This window comes from Nicotiana attenuata, unplaced genomic scaffold (assembly GCF_001879085.1).
Source record: "Nicotiana attenuata strain UT unplaced genomic scaffold, NIATTr2, whole genome shotgun sequence".
Classification (NCBI taxonomy): Eukaryota; Viridiplantae; Streptophyta; class Magnoliopsida; order Solanales; family Solanaceae; genus Nicotiana; species Nicotiana attenuata.
Genome location: NW_017671425.1, coordinates 76,120 through 82,137, shown reverse-complemented (window position 1 = coordinate 82,137; position 6,018 = coordinate 76,120). Strand labels below are relative to the sequence as shown.

The following is a 6,018-nucleotide window of genomic DNA, read 5'->3' as shown; positions in this document are numbered from 1 at the left end:
ATATGGCTACGAATCTATAACTATAATAAGTTTTAAAGCTAATCATATTGATTGTTATGCATTTGAAGTCATCATGGTAATTATAATCTTTTAGCCGCAATAAATTAATTGAAACAAAGATGTTACATATCATCGGGTGAGATCTAGTTACATATATGAGAATTATTAGCCTCCCCCGTGGTATTTAAAACTAATCATATTCTGAAGCTCAATAATATTTAAAACCCAACATATTGGTTGTTATACGCCTATGCTATTGTTTGACAAATATCTTATTTAACTTTTATGCACCAAAAATTATCCATAAAACTCATTTCTCAATTTGTTTATGTTTTAAAAAATAATAAAATTATTTAATTTAAAATATCAAATGATATTTATATCCAATTAATTAAAATATCTAAAAATATATTATAAAAATAATAATGTGGAAGGAGTGAAAAATGGCAGAATAACTAGATTATTTTTTGTTACTGAAAGATGAGTTGGGAACATGTAGAATGTATTAAAGTTCTATCTATAATAAAATATAATTAGTAGATTGTTTATGGCTATTATAAAATTATAAATATAAAAGTATTTGAGTAAGGTTGATATAGGGAGTCGTTGAGATGGACGTTGTTGTAACTAAAAATAATTTTTTTATTTATAAAAGGGTAGAATATAACATTAAAAATCATTTTCAAAAAAAACTTGCATGCTATATTGACATGCTGTTAAATAAGATAACCGTTATATAGAGGTCTAACTGTATATTATAATGTATACTATCATATAAATATTACTTGTGATTTCCATATTTTTACTTTAATTACTACATATTTATGTCTTATTATGTTAATAAGTTATATTTTTAATTGCATAATTATATAATTAGATGTATTAAATTGAAATAACAATATAACTAATATTAAGATAATTTTTAATTACCTAGTTTCTGTTTACTACTAATTTTTAGGAGGGTAATCATGAGTTTAGAATAAGTTTTCCCTCCAAACTTTTTCCCTCTAAGTTTTTTGCCAAAAATCAAAGTCTTAATTTAGAGAGATTAGAGGAGAAAAAAACCCTTCCACTACATATCAAAAGAAAGCCCAAAATCCGAGTAAAGGCACTCTCTCTTTAGCTGCTTCGGCCGCATCATCAAATGCCATCTTCGGCAGTTTTAGTACTCAATGTACAGTTCATACGAACAAGGTGTATGAAATTTATACGGTTGCGATCTAAGTTCCTCGCCGCCCAAAAACCTAACTGGTCAAAGGTAAGAAACTCTTCAAAATTTTCTTCTGGGTAGGTATTATGCATTTTGGTTCGTCGCATACACGGTGGATTGTTTGATGGTGTATTGGTCTAGGATTTACTGTGGGTTTCCATTATTTTTTAGTTTTCTGTAAAATAAAATCCCTGAAGACCAGATCTATACACTGCGTTACCAAACCAGATCTAAATGTGGATCTTTTTCTTCACTTGCCAAAGGTGTGCCGTCTATTTTCCTTTAGAAAGTCATAATCTCGGAGTGTCTTAGAGCACTACTTGAGTGTATTGTTTTGTAATTTATTTACTTTTCAGTTTGAGGCTAAGTTCAAATATTTTACTTGATTATTACATGATAATGTAAGAAGCTTGGTATGTAAAAAGGAAAAAAATTCACATTGTTTCAAATGGTCAGAACTCTAAATTGTCGTTTTTTAGCTCTTTCTTAGTCTATATAATGTTGCAGGTTTATAAGCCATGAAAATATGAGAAAGTTTTAATTGCAAAACAATTAAATCTTGAAATCAGAAACTGCTCTACTTGGTCTGAGTCCATCCAACAGTTGGTTTAACAGCAAGGCAGGGGACATGATGCAAACTATCTGTTTTCCATCTTCCCGTTATAGCTCTTATTTTTTTACCACAATATATGCCTTTTATATTTCAAACTATGAATGTGGAGAAACTGAATGAAGGTCAAAGTCTTTTCTTACTGGAAAAATAGTGGCCTGGGTAAATAGACATGGAATGATTGATTCTATAGATCGAATAGAATTAACTCTGGCTGTGTGAGCTTGCTTAACTCGAATAGAATTAACTTCGGTAGTCGCAGTAATTTGCCTTTAACTCCGGCTGTGTGAGCTTGCTTACAATTATCAGGATACCAATTAGTCTGTATTAAGTCATGTTAATTCGTTTACTTTAGGTACTGTGTTTTCAAGGAATCTTTTAGTCTAGAAATTTGTATACCCGTTTATGGAGAGCTTCTAGCACTACTTTTTATTTGTATTTAGTATAATATTGGAGTAATTCGTATTGCCTAGGGGTGGCAAACGGGCTGGTCGGATATGAGCGGGTCGAAAACGGGCAATTTAGAAAATGAGTAAATTATCCGACCTTACCATATTTAATACGGATAAAAAAACAGGTTATCCGGCAAATAATATGGATATTCATATTATCCATGGCTTCTTGAATATGATCACTTTTGGGAGAATTTCTGGTCTTCCAAACTTGAGGAATCCCCAATTTGAGTCTTGACAAATGTAAAAGTTAATCCATTAGTTATCCATTGGTTATCCATCTGGTCATCTATTTTCTAAGTGGATAATATGGTTCTTATCCATATTCGACCTGTTGCAAAAAAGTTCATTATCCAACCCATTTTTTAATGAATAATATGAGTGGATAACTATTTTCTTTTAACCATTTTGCCACATCTAATATAGCCTATGCCAACTTGGTTACTTGCTTGGAATTGAGGTATAGTTGTTGTTTGTTGTATTTGCAGTAATTGGCCTTCACCACTCTTTCTGTGGTCCTGGCTTTAGAGTACTGACTGTGGACTAAGTTCTCTGGACTATAAAAAAAATGACCACAACTCAAGAGATCATGAGCTTAGCTTAGTATCTTTATTTCCACAGAACAGCTTTACTTTCCACGAAGATAAAATTAGGGAATATGGTTTAATGTTGGGTATATAGGTGGAACTTTGAATTATATGTCTATGTCTTAATGTTGGACACAAACCCTTTAAATTTTTTCAAACTAGTTAGGTTTAGTGGTTTATTATCTGAATATTTTATGGAACTGCACAGGTCAGACTCTAGAACGTTGTAAGACTTTTTCAAAGTAGTTTTAGGTTTGATGGTTTATTATCTCATACTATTTGAAATATCTCATCCACCTGGACAGGAAGACAAGTCCAAGATTCAGATAAGTGGGGGAGCTATAATGTGGCCTGCACTTTACCATAATTAAACATCATGAGGAAACACAATACTTCATTGAGGAATTCAGGTACATATACTAGTCCATCAACACCAGAATATGGAGATAACCATTTTGGAGGATTTCAGAAAGGCTGGAGCTCCGAGCGAGTTCCATTGCTAAATGAATCATATCTTGCATTGGCAAATAGCTGAAAGATTTACAATAAGAAGTATAGATATAAAGTTCTGAGAGAGAGATGTCTACAAGTTCTAAAATTTCAGTGTGTCCCAAAATTCATGCTGACAGTATAATTTTTGATATATAGGATATTCAAATTATCATATGATTATTTTGTTGACTTTTCAGATGGTCTTTGAGGTTATTAAGTTGAATCAAGAAAGGAATGGATTGTAAGCTAGCAAAGTTGGATATATGATGAGAACAAAAATTTCGAAGTCATCCAACTCTAAGTAACTCTCTATCCCATGGTGGGGGTAAGGTATGCGTACATATTACCCTCCCCAATTCCACTTGTAGGATTATACTGGGTTGTTGTTGTTGTTGTTGTTGTTGTTGTTGTTGTTGTTGTTATATATAATCAAATTCTAGAAAATATGTGATTTCTTTAAGGAAAACTTCATATGACAAGTAAACTCTAGTTGTTTTATGTGGACATGCTTCATTCCACCATTTTCTTATAATTATTATTTTTTGAATTGCTATTGCAGCTTATGGAGGAGCAGAGAAAGCATCCAGATCAATTGGGACATGAGTGACTATTTTTTCTCTCTTGTAAAAGTATATTGATATGTTTGAGTAGAGCAACCTTTTACTATTGTAATTTATTTTGAATGATATTGTTGAGCCTTTAGTTATGTCTTGCTAATGTATTGCATTTCTTAAAACAAACTAAAATTCTCTACATATTTGATATTGCATTTATTAAAACAATTGAAGATATTTTGCTATAGTTCTCTACATATAAAAAGCATTGATTCTTAGCTACATTATATAAATTTGTGTGGCTATCAATGTTTGTGGAAAATTCTTTAATTTGTAGCCATGAATTTTTTGAATTTGTAGCTAAACATGTATAAAATTGCCACCAAAAAGAATATAGCTGTACATTTTCTCTTTTTGTAGCAAATGAAGAAAATCTTTTGCTACAATTCTATATATCTCATGGTAAAAAAGGTGAAATCTTAGCTACAAAAAAGATGTTTGTGGCAAAAACTTTAGCCCTAAGCTATGGACTTTTAAATTTGTAGCTAAGCAAACTGTGACGACCCAAAGGGTCATCACCTATTTCCTCATCCATTCCGTGCTTTCGAGGCCTTAAAAATCTCATTTTTTTACTTGCCTCGATTTGCGTGCGCAGTCCGGGCGCGTAGCCGGAAAGCTGTTATGTTGAAATATGTGAATTCCGTGAAAAATTTGAAGAATTTTGATATTAATATGATTATAGTTGATTTTGGTCAAAATTTTTGGTAAACGGACCCGGACCCGAGATTGGACGGTCCCGGAAGGTCCGTAGAAAAATATGGGACTCGGGCATGTGCCCGGAATCGAATTCCGAGGCCTAGAGCCCGAGATATGAATTTTTCCGTGAAATTGTTTTTCTGAAATTATTAAGGAAAATGGAAATGAAAATTGATTAAAAGACTATGGTATCGGGCTCGTATTTTGGTTCCGACGCCCGGTACAAGTCTTAAATATGTGTTAAGCGCTTTCTGTAAAGTTTGGTCGAAATCGGACGTCGTTTGACGTGTTTCGGACTATAAGTTCCAAGTTTGAAAGTTTAGAAGAAAAAATCATGTGTTCTGAGGCTTGATTCAATGATTTTGATGTTATTTTGGCGATTTGATCGCACGAGCAAGTCCGTAGGATGTTTTTGAGGTTGTATGCATGTTTGGTTTGGAGCCCCGAGGGCTCGGGTGAGTTTTGGATAGGCATCGGATTGCATTTCTCATGTTTTAAAAATCTGGTATGCTGGCTTCTGCAATTTTTCGCAGATGCGAAGGGAAGACTCGCAATTGCGAGCTCGCAAATGCGAGCATTGCTTCGCAATTGCGAAGTCTGGGTAAAAGGCTTGGGATCGCAAATGCGATCCATTGGCTCGCAAATGCAAGGTGGCCCTGGTCGCAAATGCGATCGAATGTTCGCAAAAGCGAAACCTGGCCACCAGACATGGGTTCGCAAATGCGAACTAAGAATGTCGCAATTCCCAGCCCTGTTGCAATTCCCATATCCGAGGCCCAGCAAATTTTATACTTAGTCGAATTTTCATCACTTTTCACCATTCTTTCAAAACCCAAACACCATAGGCGATTTTTCAAGAGCAAACTTCATCCCAGATCATTTGTAAGTTGATTTTTACTTAATTCTTTCAACTTTTAACATCATTAAACATGTTTTTCACTTGAAATCAAGGATTTTCATGGGTGAAATTGGGTTTTTGGGTGGAGCCTAGGTTTTCCATAAATTGGGGAGTTGGACCTCGATTTAAGGTCCGATTTCAAAACAAATTATATATTTGAACTCTTGGGGGAATGGGTAACCGGATTTTGGTTCGAACCTCGAGTTTTGACCACGTGGGCTCTGGGGCGATTTTGGAATTTTTGGGAAAAACTTGGGAAACTCATTTTTTATGCATCCAAATTGATTCATATAATGTTTATTAAAATAATTGAGCAATTTGTGATTAGATTCGAGCGAATTGGAGGTGGAACCGCGAGGTAAAGCAATAGTTGAGGATTAAGTGGATTTCAAGGCTTTGAGGTAAGTGTTTGGTTTAACCCTAGCTTGAGGGAATAGGAGTTGGGTCTTGTTGCTAACT

At 33.8% G+C, this 6,018-nt stretch overlaps 1 long non-coding RNA gene across 1 annotated transcript; it reads left to right on the top strand.

Annotated features, from left to right (window-relative positions):
* Positions 1-1,038: 1,038 nt before the first annotated feature.
* LOC109208215 lies at positions 1,039-4,150 on the top strand. The gene is made up of 4 exons (XR_002065116.1): positions 1,039-1,258; positions 3,165-3,269; positions 3,549-3,681; positions 3,911-4,150. It is a non-coding gene; the product is annotated as an uncharacterized LOC109208215 (long non-coding RNA).
* The last annotated feature ends 1,868 nt before the right edge of the window (positions 4,151-6,018 follow it).